General features: G+C 41.3%; 1 protein-coding gene across 5 annotated transcripts in view; it reads right to left on the reverse strand.

The window, feature by feature from the left end:
* Positions 1-15,724, reverse strand: part of plekha5 (pleckstrin homology domain containing, family A member 5) — a 268,257-nt gene that overhangs the window by 217,890 nt on the left and 34,643 nt on the right. The window lies entirely within an intron of this gene.

Genomic DNA, 15,724 nt, shown 5'->3' on the forward strand with positions numbered 1-15,724 from the left:
TGAAAGCACTCAAAGTATTTGATTAAAGCACTGAAGGGGCTCGTCGGATTATCTGCGGAGAGGATGTGCAGGTGAGAACAGGGATGTTGCCTTTCCATCAAGCAGATGGGGAGGGGGATAAGGTTGAAGGGATAAGGAGTGGGGGAGGTAGGGGGCCATGTGAGGGACAGAGGCTGGGGGGGGGGGGGGGGGGGGCAAATCAAGTAAGAGAATAGGAGTTCATGAAGAACACATGTACAATGTAGCCACAAAGAAATACAAGTCTATACTTCAACAGATTAACTCATTGCAAGTTACATGATATAATGCCCCATTTTACAACAGTTGGTATCACGTGGTATTCCCAAGGCATAAAAATTTGTCATAAAATATAAGGTGGTAAATTGGGATGGAATTTTTATTATTTTAATAAACATGCATCATAAATGTTTGTTTAAATGTAGTAATTATAGTGATTAAACAATGACATGTAGAGAGAAATTTATTACTTTAGTAAAATTTTGAATGATAAAATCGAACACCTAATTCAGTAGAAAACGGAAGAAATGTAATGTCATGGGAGAATGCCACACTTTAGATACGTAGATAGCAGGAAATTAAACTGCTGTGTGTGAACCACATTACCCAAATAACGATGAGGAATGTGACCATGGGAAATAAAAAAATCCCACAGAATACATCAGCCAAGTATATTTAAATAATATATACATGTTTTGCTATAGTGGATTATAAATTCAGCATTTATTAATTCATTGGTTTACTTGTACATTTTTGTTGTTAATAGGATAGGGAGCTAATTATGCATCTCAGGGACATGGATCAAGGATCAGCAGGCAGAGAAAGCAACCAGCATTATCAGGCAGCGGAAGAACAAGTGGAGAATAAATTTTGTGATGAACTGAACATTTATGCATTGAGCCAGAGGAAACATTTTTTGTGCAGGAGAGCGCAAGAATGAAAGAAAGAAAAAAAGCAAGGAAGAAAGAGACCTTTGCTCAGTAGTGATTGACAATGCGGGAGGAACAATTAGAATTTAGTGAATCAGAGATAAGAGAAAAAAATGTCCATAGTCCCTTCATGACCTCACCCCTCCCTATCTCTAACATCCTCCAGCCATGCAATCTCTTCCCCCCCCACCCACAAACACTCTGTTCCTCCAACTCTGGCCTCTTGTGCAAGCCCCACTACCCCGCACCACCACTTGCGGCCATGCCTTCTGCTATCGAGGCCCCATGCAATGGAATTCCCTCCTTAAATCTCTCCACCTCTTAAAACCCACCTCTGTGACCAACCGCTCCTTTCTTTGTAATAGCTCATTCTTTGGCTCGACATCCATTTTTGTCTGATTGCTCTCTAAGAAGCACCTTGGGACATTTTTCTACGTTAAAGACATTATATAAATGCAAGTTGTTGTTGAGGATAAATTTGGGTGTAATTCTGATGAGTAACAGTGACTATGAAGTGTGATGAAAAAGAGTAACAGAAAAGTGAGAGCTACAGACATAAATGTTACAACTGCAGGAAATGCGTGCCATAGGCGAGACTAGTATATATTAGTGCATACAGAAACAAGGTTGATAAAATACTCACGAAAAGTAACTGCCATTCTTCAAGACTGAGATCTGAATTAATCCTTCATTATCCAGGCTTAATAATGTCAATAACAGTTTCTGCTCCCAAGCCAGTATTTTTTTTTAAAAAAGGACTTTTTTTTTTACTTCAGCCAAGTTATATTATCTAGATTTCTTAGTCACTTCTGTCACACATTTATCCTCAGGTCACAAAGCGATACAGGAGTCCCTGCGCTATACATACAGCTATGGTTTTTGGAACAGTACTGCCTACTGTCCCAGACAATTCTCACAGTGTCTGGGGCAGCAGGCAGTACGTAGCAAGTGCAATAGCTGGAAGAAGGCCTTGGAATGAAAAAGAAATTAAACCAAATGTACAGTAGCGGAAGAATGAACCGAAGTGGAGCAGTTTCAAGGAAATTGCAAGTGGAACTCGCATTTACCGCCCCCCCCCCACCCCATTATTGATCGAAATGAAAGAGGCGGTATTTTTTTTTTAAAGTCGCCAAACAACAACATTTAATTACAACAACTACTTGTATTTATGTAGCACCTTTAACATAGAAAACAATCTCATGGCACTTCACTGAAGAAAGGAAGGCTCACCCTTTCTCGGATGGTTGAGAAGCGAGTGAAGGTTTGATCAGAGACAGAAGGAAACTTTTAAAGGCAAAGAGATGAGTCGAGAAGCAGACGATTTTAGGGAGGGAATTCCAGAGAGTAGGGCAGAGATGACTGAAGGCTCTGTAGCCAATGACAGAGCAGAAGATGAGAGGGATATGCACAAAGACCAAAATCAGAAGACCAGACAGTATGAGTGGTAAGAAAGCTGGAGCAAGGCCATGGAGTGATTTGTAAGCAGCAAAAAAATTTACAGACATAAAGCCAGTTCCTGAATAAAAACACAATTTCATTTATTCAATCACCAGTCGCCCTGACGATATACTCTTAAGCACACGTCATACGGTGTAAAACAGCTTATCCTCTAACTCCTGGTAAGCAATGCCTTGTGGAATTCTCTAATATATGTGCCATCTCATACTTGGCCATATTTCATCATAGTGAAGTTTACTAATTTATATAAATTTACATGACAAACTTCTTAGTTGTTTAGGTGATGTTCAAATTTAATACACTTAAAGCAAATTCCCTCCAGCTAATTTTGTGAGTTGACAACTTAGTGATTGCAATTCACATATTAAATTTGTTTGAAGAGCCGAAAGCTAGCCAAATGAACCAGTCGCTCAAAAGTACATTCCAGACCCATTTGTTGCCAATATTTCTCGACTGCAACTGAAATTTCTATCATCCAAAATAAGATTTTAAGCAGTAAAAATTAACAATTTCACAACATTAAGTTTATCCATAGAACTGTCAGTGTCTTAATACCTTCATTTGAAGTTTTTACTTCAATACCTCAAGCCTCAATAGCCTGAGCATGCAGTTGATATTTTCCCCTGCAGCTATCATTCTATTCCCCATTCTAGCCTCTCCACTGCACTCCCCTTTCCCTTTTCTTGGTGTCCACCATATCCCTTTCCTTATTGAGAGGAATTCTGAGAAACCTTCCTGCATGTGAGGAGTCCGATAAAATCCACATCTGTCATTGTGCCCAGCAATTCCCTGAATGCTGGATTTTGACCATGGGTTGAGTCCTGAATTTCCAGTATGCACAGGGATATCAATATGCAACTTGAAGCATGTACCATAACTGAGTTCCTGTCTTTTTCCAAATTATTTGAAAGCCAGCTGGAGAATAAATTTTAAACTTCATCCAAATAAAGTTGCACAAAGTATCCAGACTTTAATTTTTATTTCAGAGGGCGCCTGTGTGCCAGCACCTGCTGTTTTTATGTGCCACTCCCTCGTAGTAGAGTGCAAAAAGTATGAAATAATTGTGTTATTTTCCCAACACAAAACCTGGCAATGTAAACCGTTAACTTTAGGAGCTTTATAGGAGGAAAAGTCTCGAAATAGTCAGGAATACTAGGCTAGAAATTAGCCTCAAAACGCAAGTTCAGTGAGGAATAAGTGATTGCACCAGCTGTGCATTCTGTTTATATTTAGAAATTAAACAGTTGTTTACAGAAAATATGTTATATTCTCAATACAAATATCTCATTGTGTTTTTGCTCAAGGTATAACTAATCCTTTTGTTTTATTATTTGAAAACAAGATGAATTTAAGAAGTTTAAAATTAGTTTCATATAAAGCTATTAACAACCTTTTTCTAAACTTCAGAAAGAAAATGTAGTTGAGAGGAAAAAAAACCTTACTGAATCACCAGTTCTCCGGTTTTGTTTATATTGGAGAATTCCAAAAGGTTGTTCATACGGTCACCGTGGTTCAATAAAGCTTTCATTTTCTAAATTCTTTCATTGGAGATGTGCGTTCCTCCCCCACTTTCACGGCACTCACGCAGAAACAGCACACATGAACTTTTGAATGTTCTGAGGTCTTTCAACACTGGAAGTCACGTAAATACTCAGTTTGTTCATAGATGCAATTTACCCTTTGTTTCTTGGAGTCCGAAAACAGAAATGTATAAATGTATTTATTTTCCAAAAAACACTTACTTCAGTAAGTCTGGAATTCCTTTACAAATTCTCCCCCTGCCCTATTGCTGCCAGATCAAATATTCACAGGCACCCAACCCCAGTGGTCCCAAACTCCAGGACCTCTTCCTAGTGCTGTGAAACACCAGGACCATTCCCTTGGTGCTATTAATCCCAAAGGTCCTTCTCACCCATGCTGTTAAACTGCACCACCCATGCAGCAGTGCTATTAAGCCCCAGGAGCACCCCTTCAGAGCTCCCAGGATATTAAACCCTAAGTCCCCTCTCTCAAGTACTACAAAACCCCAGGACCCCCACCCTAATGTTCTGATCTACAGTGCTGTAAATTTACAAAGCCTGCATCCCACTCCACACCCATGCTATCAAATCCAGGACAGCCCCTCAGTGCTACCGAACCCATGGCATTCCCCACCCACAATGCTGCCAATGTCCAGGACCACTCCCAGTCCCACCAAGTCCCAGGACTTCCCTCCTGTATTACAAAACCCCAGAACTTGCCCACCAGTGCTGCAAAGTTTAGGTCTGCCAAACCCCAAGACCATCACTGCTATTAAAGCCTAGGATTCCCTCCAGGCATTGCCAAAATACCAGCCGTCTACCTTCATCCTGGTACATCCTACCTACCATCTTGCTGTGTATCTGGAGCTTTAAATAAGACGAAAGATAAAAATTGAGTAAAGAAGCATGTAATAAATAATGATGGCCACTGATTTACCATTTTCCCCAGAACGCCAGTAAAAATCCCAGAACAGCATGTAACAAAAACATATTCCCAGTCTGTCATGTAAATCAGTCACCCCAATAATAGATTCTGCATTGCAGGGCATAGTGCCCCTATTATAAAACAGTGTATGTTCCAAACCACAAGAGATCTGCTAGCATAAATGGAAAGCAAAAGAGGTCCCAGCAGAAATCTCTGCAGCACACCACAATCCACATCCCGCCAATATGAAAAACATCCATTTACCCCTAGTCTCTGTCCAACCCCTAGCCATCTCTCTATCCATACAGCTACACTCCCTTGAATATGATGAGACTTAATTTTCACAGATTTTTTTACCATTAAACATTTACACGATTGTAATTTACAAAGATGAAAATATCGATTTTGAAAACTAAATAAGTATGATTACTCAAGTACAATCTAAGAACAGATTAGGTACATAACCTTGTCAAAGGTCATGTCACTTGAAACCTACACTGCCAGATATTTAGACTATAATTAGGCTGGTGTACAGAATTTGTAATGTTACAGCTCAGCAACAGTACTATGCCTCAGGGGTGGGTTTCATGCCAGCATAATCTGGCAGTGGACATCGGGTCAAATTGCTCACATTGTAATCAGCAGCTCCCCTGCCACATAATTCCACCTTGCTTGTCACCAGTATATCTAACTATAAAGAGAACACTGAGTAGATGGAAAACCACAATCACACATCTAGGTGTTGGTTCAAAAGTTCCATTGGGAAAGGCTACAGAAATTGGATTGATCAGCGTCGCAGGCAGAAAACAATGCAAGCAGCCTAGGAAATGAAAAATGTTAAAAAGAAAAAGGTTTGTTAAAACTATTTTTAAAAATTGTAGCATTTCAACAGAACACACATGGACCTGCACAATGGTAGAGTTATTGTGTGATATGATCACGACAGACTCTTGTGGGGAAACAAGCTTTCCTCAATGATTTTTATATGATTAGCCCCATAACCCATTGCAGTACGACTGCTACTTACAGGTAGTCTGAAACCAAATCTTTTGCATTGAATTTCTGACACAACATGCTCCAACAGCATCATGAATGGGGAGAGTTGCCAGTCACCAATCCCTTAATATCATCACAAGAGGAAAACACACCTATGTCTTACAACAATCCCAACACACATCCGCCAAACATTCTTCCAGCTACAAAATTTAATTATAAATATTCAATGGTTTTACCCCCCCCCCCCCAAAAGAAAGGCACACACATTTTACCCATTTATTTGAGCATAATGTAATTTTCAGCAGCAGTGCAATCTGAATTCTGTTCATCTCCCAACCAGTGGGCAGCTATTCTTTAACTTCCATCGAATCTAAAGTTCTGTACAAGAGATGGAAGTCTCAGTAGCCCACCAAATCTATCACAGCATGCTATATGCAGCTTCTGATGCCCAATTTCAGATCACGACGTAATTCAACATGAAACTTTCTCATTTCGTCAAAAATCTGTAGATGGCTCCTGGTGGTCAAAGGGATATATGCTCCAATTAGAAGCCAGCCCTCTACTATAATGCTGACAGTGACTTTTTTATTGTCAAATCAAAAGTTGTCCCAGCTTTATTTTTCAGGATCTGTTGTTTCCAAAGTCAATTATAAAATAAAAATTGAACACATATGAATGACAGGATAAATGCAAGCATGGCTAAAGCTGCCCTTTAGTTAAATCTTCCAATTTCAAGGTTAGTAATGTGAAGAAAATCAAATGCATCTCTAAATTCATGGCAATACTCATCAATAGTTCTTAGAGCACCGCATAAGCAAGAACTTGCATTTATATAGCGCCTTTCACAACCTCAGGACGTCCCAAAGCGCTTCACAGCCAAAGAAGTATTTAATGAAATATAGTCATTGTTCTAATCAAGGTAAATGGGGCAGCCAATTTGAACACAGCAAGGTCCCACAAATAGCAATGAGATAAATAACCAGATATTCTGTTTTAATGGCGTTAGTTGAGGTCCTGGGTGAGCCAGGACACTGCAAGAACTCCCCTGCTCTTCTTCAAATAATGTCATGGGATCTTTTATATCCACCCGAGAGGGCAGTCGAGGCCAGACACTGTTTAATGTCTCATCTAAAAGATGGCAGCTCCAACAGTGCAGCACTTCCTCAGTACTGCACTGAAGTGTCAGCCGAGACTATGTGCTCATGTCTCTCGAGTGGGCAGTGAACCTTCTCACCCAGAGGCGAGCTTGAGCCAAGGCAGATATTTAAATATCGCTTTGATTTCAGACATTCCCACTATCATTAGTGTGAAACTGTGGCATCCAAGGGGGAGTAACAGATCAGAGAATCTGTAAAACAGTGGTTGACATGGAGGGGGTTAGGGTCTGTTGACTTGATTAAGACCAAACCAGATTTTTGTTATTTACTCTGAATACATTATTTTGACAGAAAGACAGCAGAATTCTTTTAAATCATTCTACTGAATTTATATTTCCCCATGCCAGTAAAATAACTCCCAATATCATCACATAGCTCAACTGAGGATGCAGGAGGGGGGCTGCTATCCCTCTCCATCACGGCACATCTGCTTGCAAACACAAACGGAAAAACACTAAGAAATCAATCTGCTATGCAGAGCATGTTGGAAGGCATCTTGTGGCTTAGAGGCTGTTTTTAAAAAGTCCCTAACCCCTCAACTTGACAGCTTTGTAACACTCTGCAGACTTATGATACATAATAACAACTTGCATTTATATAGCGCCTTTAACCAAGGTGTTTCACAAAGACGCAGTCAGAAACCATATAGGGGACAGAGGATTTTCTCAATACAGCTGTGGTCCTTTCTGTAAAGCAATTTAGTATTACTGAATTATCTCATGACAATATTCATATTAGTCTCACTACATATGTAAGTATTCTGAGAGTTCCACATATAAAAGAGAGGGAAACATATCCTACAAAACAGGATAGCCAGGAGCGTGAAAGTCTGACAATCTCTAGGGATTCAGACCACGATCGAACTGCTATTTATGCAATGCATATTCTATTCTCTAACAATAAACTTGATCCCCTTTTGTGCATAAAACCCTGCACTGTAAATGAGGTACGGAAAGGTTATTAAACAGTCCATGAGCATATCAGCTGACATTCTTTGCCATTTAGATTCCTCTCCCGTTGAGTTAGTCCACTGCAGCTTTTGTAAACAAACACAGATACAGCATGTAAAGTCTAATTAGACCACAGGTCAAGCTTATGTTCTCTGTGCAGTCTCCAAGGTTCTACTAATGGAATTCAAATTCATTTCCTAAGAGGTCTCACCTTTCAGTTTAAATATCAACACAGATGAGAACACAAGTAAAAACTGAGTGGGAGACAGAATACATTACCTGTTCGGCTGTACATATTGCGCCTTGCAATTTTATTTCTCTTCCTTGCACCTCCCACATTTTCCTTCAATTATTTTTTCTTTTCTATTTTTCATGTATTTACTTGACTGTTTTGCATTCCACCATTACCAGCAATTTCACTGTACATGTACTGGAAATTAGAAAAAAACACTGGCAGGAAATGATTTGCACAGCTTAGGGATCAACCAACATTTAATGAGGTGGAATCAAAACTGAACAAAAATTAACAGTAATACAGCAACTTGTCTGGAGGGATCTGATCGGTTCTGGGAACAGGCTGCACATGCCTCCTAGTGGATCAAGAGCTTTACTGCAATAAAGCACATTTTCCATAATGTTATGCGGTTTGTCCAACCAAATTTGAAATCAACAATATATTTTTTTTAAATCAGGCAGCTGGTCCACTCCACCAGGTTACTGCCTGGCGGTGAAGTTGAAAATCATCCCCACTGTCTCACATACTTAAAATAAAAACAGAAAATGCTGGAGAAGCTCAGTAAGTCCGGCAGCATCTGTGGAGAAACAAACAGAGTTAACGTTTCAGGTCGAAGACCTTTCATCAGAACAGGAAGATGTTAAAAGGGTTAAAGTTTTTAAGCAAGTACAGAGCAAGGGAAAGGGGGAGGGGAGGGGAGGGGAGGGGAGGGGGAAGAACAAAAGGAATGGTCTGTGATAGGGTAGAGGGCACGAGTGATTAAATGACAAAAAAGGGATGATGGTGCAAGGCAAGGAAGGTGGTAATGGGACAGGTTAAGAAACAAAAGATTGATCAGGAGTATCTGTGAATGGCAGCATCAGCCGACCGAAAAAATGGGAGCAGTTGTTATGAACAGAAGTTATTGAAATCAATGTTGAGTCTGGAAGGTTGTAAAGTGCACTACCTTCCAGACTCAACATTGATTTCAAATTAAGTTTTCAAAATGGGGTCCATATGGTCATCAGAACACTCTTTTTTTGTATTTGTTGATTTACTGGCACATTACTTCTGTTGTTGTGCATACACATTATTTTACTTTATGTAGCTGCCAGGGTTTTAGGACAGGTATCCCTGGGAATGTGTCAATATATGCTGGGGAGGAGGGGGGTCCTCCACACAAAAAAGCTTGATGTTCCTTTATATTACTCCCACTGAAGCATAGTCCTCTTCAAGGATGCAGCCAGAAGTCGTGGTCCATGTGGGTACCAACAACACAGGAAAGAAAAGGGATGAGGCCCTGCTGTTAGAGTTTCAGGAGCCAGGGAGGAAGTTAAAAAGCAGGACCCCAAAAGGTAGTAACCTTTGGATTACTCCCAATGCTACGTGCGAGCGAGTGCAGAAATAGGAAGGTAAGGCAGGTTAATGCGTGGCTAGAGACATGATACAAGAGGGAGGGCTTCACATTCTTGGGGCATTGGGACCAGTTCTGGGGCAAGAGGGACCTGTTCAAGACGAAAGGGTTGCACCTCAACAGAGTTGGGACCAATGTCCTTGCAAAGAGGCTCACTAGTGCTGTGGAGGGGGTTTAAACTAATTCGTCAGGGGGGTGGGCACCAGGATGTAGCATTAGAAAGGATAAACAAGGTGCACAAAGGATTGGGAGAGACAGATAGCACTAGAATAAGAAATAGTACAGTATTAGTTGGGATCAGACTAAGAGAGAATACAAGAAGGTCTAAGATAGGTTTCGAGTGCATGCGTGTAAATGCACGAAGCATGGCAAATAAGGTTGGTGAGCTGCAGGGGCAATTAGCCACATGGGAGTATGATGTAGTGGTGATAACAGAGACGTGGCTTAAAAAAGGGCAGGATTGGATGCTAAATATTCCTGGATACAAGGTGTTCAGGAAAAATAGGGAAGGAAAAAAAGGATTGTGATGGCAGTATTGGTTATGGAGAATATTGCAGTGCTGGAGAGAGAGGATGCCCTTGAGGGGTCAAGGACAGAATCTATTTGGTTAGAGTTAAGAAGTAATAGAGGTGCGATTACACTGCATGATGTATTCTATAGGCCAACAAGTGGGAGCAAGTTTGCAGGGAAATTACAGAAGGCGCAAGAACTATAGAGTAGTGATAATGGTACACATCAACTAACCTAATATGACTCGGATAGTAATAGTGTAAAGGGCAAAGAAGGGGAGGAATTTCTGAAGTGTGTTCAGCAGAACTTTCTTGATCGGTATGTTTCCAGTACAACGAGGAAGGAGGCATTGCTGGTTCTGGTTCTAGGGAATGAGGTGCGTCACGTGGAGCAAATGTCAATGGGGGAACATTTAGGGAACAGAGATCATAGTATCATAAGGTTTAGATTAGCTATGGAAAAGGAAAATGAGCAATCTAGAGTAAGAATACTTAATTGGAGGAGGGCCAATTTCAGTGGGCTGAGAACGGATCTGGCCCAGGTAAATTGGAATCAAAGGTTGGCAGGTAAAACTATAATCGAACAATAGGCGGCCTTTAAAGAGGAGATGGTTCGGGTACAGTCTAGGTACACTGCCATGAGGAGGAAAGGTAGGGCAACCAAAGCCAGAGCTCCCTGGATGGCTAAAGAGATAGAGAGTAAAATGAAGCAGAAGGCGTATGACAGATGTGAGAAGCAGGCTGAATATAGAAAGTAGAGAAGTGAAAAAGGGAATAAGAGGGTCAAAGAGAGATGATGAGAATAGACTGGCGGCTAACATAAAAGGGAATCCAAAAGTCTTCTATAGGCACATAAATAGTAAACGGGTAGTAAGAGGAGGGTGGGGCCGATCAGGGACCAAAAAGGTGATCAACGCATGGAGGCAGAGGGCATGGCTGAGGCACTAAATTAGTACTTTGCATCTGTCTTTATCAAGGAAGAAGATGCTGCCGAAGTCACAATAAAAGAGGAGGTAGTTGATATACTGGGTAGGCTAAAAGTTGATAGAGGTACTAGAGAGGTTGGCTGTACATAAAGTAGATAAGTCACCCGGTCCAGATGGGATGCATCCTCGGTTGCTGAGGGAAATAAGGGTGGAAATTGCAGAGGTGCTGGCCATAATCTTCCAATCCTCCTTAGATATGAGGGTGGTGCCAGAGGACTGGAGAATTGCAAATGTTACACCCTTGTTCAAAAAAAGAGCGCAAGGATAAACCCGGCAACTAAAGGCCTGTCAGTTTAACCTCGGTGGTGGGAAAGCTTTTAGAAATGATAATCCGGGACAAAATTAAGAGTCACCTGGACAAGTGTGGATTAATAAAGGAAAGCGAGCACAGATTTGTTAAAGACAAATCGTGTTTAACTAACTTGATTAAGTTTTTTGTTGAGTTAACAGGGAGGGTTGATGAGGGCAAAGCGGTTGATGTGTATATGGACTTTCAAAACGTGTTTGATAAAGTGCCACATAATAGGCTTGTCAGTAAAACTGAAGCACATGGAATAAAAGGGGCAGTGGCAGCATGGATATGAAATTGGCTAAGTGACAGGGAACAGACAGTAGCGGTGAACGGTTGTTTTTTGGACTGGAGGACGGTATACAGTGGTGTTCCCCAGGGGTTGGTACTTGGACCACTGCTTTTTTTGATATATATTAATGACTTGGACTTGGGTGTACAGGGCACAATTTCAAAATTTGCAGATGACACAAAACTTGAAACTGTAGTAAACAGTGAGGAGGATAGTAATAGACTTCAAGAGGACATAGACAAGCTGGTGGAACGGGCAAACACATGGCAGATGAAATTTAATGCAAAGAAATGCGAAGTGATACATTCTGACAGGAAGAACAAGAGGCGGCAATATAAGCGAAATGGTACAATTCTAAAGGGAGTGCAGAAACAGAGAGATCTGGGGGTATATGTGGACAAATCTTTGAAGGTGGCAGGACAGGTTGAGAAAGCAGTTAAAAAAGCATCTTGGATCCTGGGCTTTATAAATAGAGACACAACTGGAGTATTGTGTCCAATTCTGGGCACCGCACTTTAGGAAGGATGTGAAGGCATGAGAGAGGGTGCAGAAAAGATTTACTAGAATGGTTCCAGGTATGAGGGACTTCAGTTACATGGATAGACTGGAAAAGCTAGGGTTGTCCTCCTTTGAGCCAAGACGGTTAAGAGGAGATTTGATAGAAGTGTTCAAAATTATGAAGGGTTTAGATAAAGGAAATAAAAGAGAAACTGTTCCCATTGGTGAAAGGGTAGAGAACCAGAAGACAGAGATTTAAGGTGACTGGCAAAAGAACCAAAGGTGACATGAGGAGAAACCTTTTTACGCAGCGAGTAGTAATGATCTGGAATGTGCTGCCTCTGCCTGGAAGGGTGATGGAAGCAGATTCAATTGTGGTTTCAAAAATGAATTGGATGAATACTTGAAGGGAAAAAATTTGCAGGGCTACAGGGAAAGAGCAGGGGAATGGGACTAACTGGATTGCTCTGACAAAGAGCTAGCACAGGTTCGATGGGTTGAATGGCCTCCTTCAGTGCTGTAACCATTCAATGATTCTAATCTCTGGAATGAGCTTTGAACCCATAACCATCTGACTCAGAGGTGAGAGTGCTACCACTGAGCCAAGGCTCTCACTCCAAGGTGGACAGGGAGTAAGAGACTAAAGAAACGGCAATGGTCACACCTGAGTTTATAGATGGGCATTGGGGTATCAGAACCATAGGTCCTTTTGGAGTTCAAAGAACAAAAGGTCCCAAATAGGTTAGGTGCAGAATCAAACTTCACACCAGCTCCAATGGTGGAACAGAATGAAGCAAGAAGAGAGGTTGTTTAATATCAAACTTAGAATCAAGAGAAAAGTGAGCCAAAAAGGTCAGCTTTCTCTTTAGGAAGGCTAGCAACTCTACCTTCAGGGCAAAAAAAAGCATGGAAAAGAGGATTTACAGAAGTTACAGAAGACACCTTTCCCAAGGGACCAGGAGCAGCAGCTGCTTAAGGACCTGGATGACACTCCAAATAAAGCTGCCAAATAGAACTTTATTGTACATCTGCAGAAGTTGCTAGCAGAGATAAAAGTTCCACTGGATTGCTTTAGACTGATCAAGATGCCAGGTGCGATAAATAGCTTTTAACAGTCAACAGAATGAAGACACGTGAGTGAACCAAGGTGCAATACCAGATACACAGAAGGGGAAGTATGTGATACGAAATCTTCCAAACCAAAAAGAATACCTAGTTACTTTATTGACACGTGCATGAAAAGACCCAAGAGCAGGTGGGCTAGGAATAGGCAGCAAAGAATTCTCAAGGCCCATTCCATTGATTGATTTATACAAGGCAAACCTGACTGGTTTACAGAGTGCAATTTGATACAGAACAAGTAGGAGGTGGGGTGGTGGAAGAAGCCCAGTGATGAAACAGTATAAAGATTGGAATTGGGTCAAGGAAGAAGTTAAGATTAGCTGAATTATTGGGCCAGATCAAGGTATCAACAGTATTAGACAAAGTCAACATGGATTTATGAAAGGGAAAAAGAGTGTTTGACAAACCTACTGGGGTTTTTTGAGGATGTAACTGAATAGATAAGGGAGAACCAGTGGATGTGGTGTATTTGGATTTTTAGAAGGCCTTTGACAAAGTCCCACATAAGAGGTTAGTGTGCAAAATTAAAGCACATGGGATTGGGGTAATATACTGGCATGGATTAAAAGTTGGCTAACAGACAGGAAATAGAGTAGGAGGAATAAATGGGTCTTTTTCGGGGTGGCAGGCAGTGACCAGTGGGGTACCGAAGGGATCAGGGCTTGGGCCCCAGCTATTCACAAAATATAATCGGGGGTGGGGGTGGGGGTGGGGGAAGGAGGTGGGAAATGTATTTTGTTCATTCTTTTAGTCCACGTAAAGTAAATCAGTTTGTTGGTTTACAAATCAGCCTGGTCTCTCCAGAGTACTTTTCAGTCTGCTTTTAATTGGCCATTTAGCCTCATTGCTGTGAGCAAATTGGTTGCTGTGTTTGCTTACACAACCGTGGCTGTACTTCAAAAAGAAATTCATTGGCTGTAAAACACTTTGAGACATCCTGAGGACATGAAAGGCGCTGCATAAATGAGAGTTCTTTCTTTCCAAAAAGACAGGGGAACGCATGTGTCAGATCATAGTGTCCAGTACACATGAGGTCTATGGTAATGCTCCCTGGGTCACGCTTTGATTTAACGTGCTTTTGGACAGGAAAGGTCTACTCACAGGGAGTGACTGATCACACTAAACCTGACAGAAAGTCGCCTGTGGAACGATTAAATTTTTTTTAAATACACATTTTTTGGGTCAAAAATTGGAGCAGAAAGTATGAGAGAAATTGCATCATCATAAAAAAAAGTCTGGGTTTCAGTAAGAAACAAGAAATAAAAGCGGTTGAGTGGAGATTACAATGGGCAGAGATTCAAAGTGATACCACAAATATTGTAGAAGTAGTGGATAAAGTAGGAACAGGAAGCAGATGCAGTTTTTATTTTCATAGATGCAATGAGTTGCATTTGATACCTATTATTACCATAATAAAAATCTCTAATGGCACTAAGGTAGCAGTTATACTATTCTCAAGTGATCCAAGAAAATCTACCACATACTCATCACCCTATAACCCTCTGAGAACTCTGCGTTCCTACAGCTCTGGCCTGTTAGGGTTCCCTACTCCCTTTGCCCCATCACTGGTGGCCATGCCTTTAGTCGTCTCGGGCCTAAGCTATGGAATTCCCTCCCTAAACCCCTCTGTCTCCTTCTCCTCCTTTAAGGCCCTCCTTAAAAATACCTCTTTGACCAAGCTTTTAGTCATTCCTCCTAACATCTTCTTTGGCTTGGTGTAAATTTTTGTCTCATTATGCTCCTGTGAAGCACCTTGGGACATTTTCTTACGTGGAAGTAATATAATTGCAAGCTGTCGTTATTGCACCATGTCATGAAGATAATGAAATGTGCATCACTAACATAAGAAAGAAAGAGATAATGATTTACATAGATAACCTGAGACATCTGTTACATAGTGTACAAATATTTATAATTGGAAAATATGGTACAGTAACTCCTGAGCTGACACACAAAAGCAAAATGCTGTGATTAAAAGTTAGATGACAAACTATTCATATAGTATTTAAAAAAGGGAGTAATTTTTTTTTTTATTCGTTCATGGGATGTGGCCAGGCCAGCATTTATTGCCCATCCCTAATTGCCCTTGAGAAGGTGCTGGTGAGCCGTCTTCTTGAACCGCTGCAGTCCGTGAGGTGAAGGTTCTCCCACAGTGCTGTTAGGAAGGGGGTTCCAGGATTTTGACCCAGCAACGATGAAGGAACGGCGATATATTGCCAAGTCGGGATGGTGTGTGACTTGGAGGGGAACGTGCAGGTGATGTTCCCACGTGCTGCTGCCCTTGTTCTTCTAGGTCGTAGAGGTCGTGGGTTTGGGAGGTGCTGTCGAAGAAGCCTTGGAGAGTTGCTGCAGTGCATCCTGTGGATGGTACACACTGCAGCCACAGTGCGCCGGTGGTGAAGGGAGTGAACATTTAGGGTGGTGGATGGGGTGCCAATCAAGCAGGC

This window comes from Heptranchias perlo, chromosome 24, assembly GCF_035084215.1.
Source record: "Heptranchias perlo isolate sHepPer1 chromosome 24, sHepPer1.hap1, whole genome shotgun sequence".
NCBI classification, from domain to species: domain Eukaryota; kingdom Metazoa; phylum Chordata; class Chondrichthyes; order Hexanchiformes; family Hexanchidae; genus Heptranchias; species Heptranchias perlo.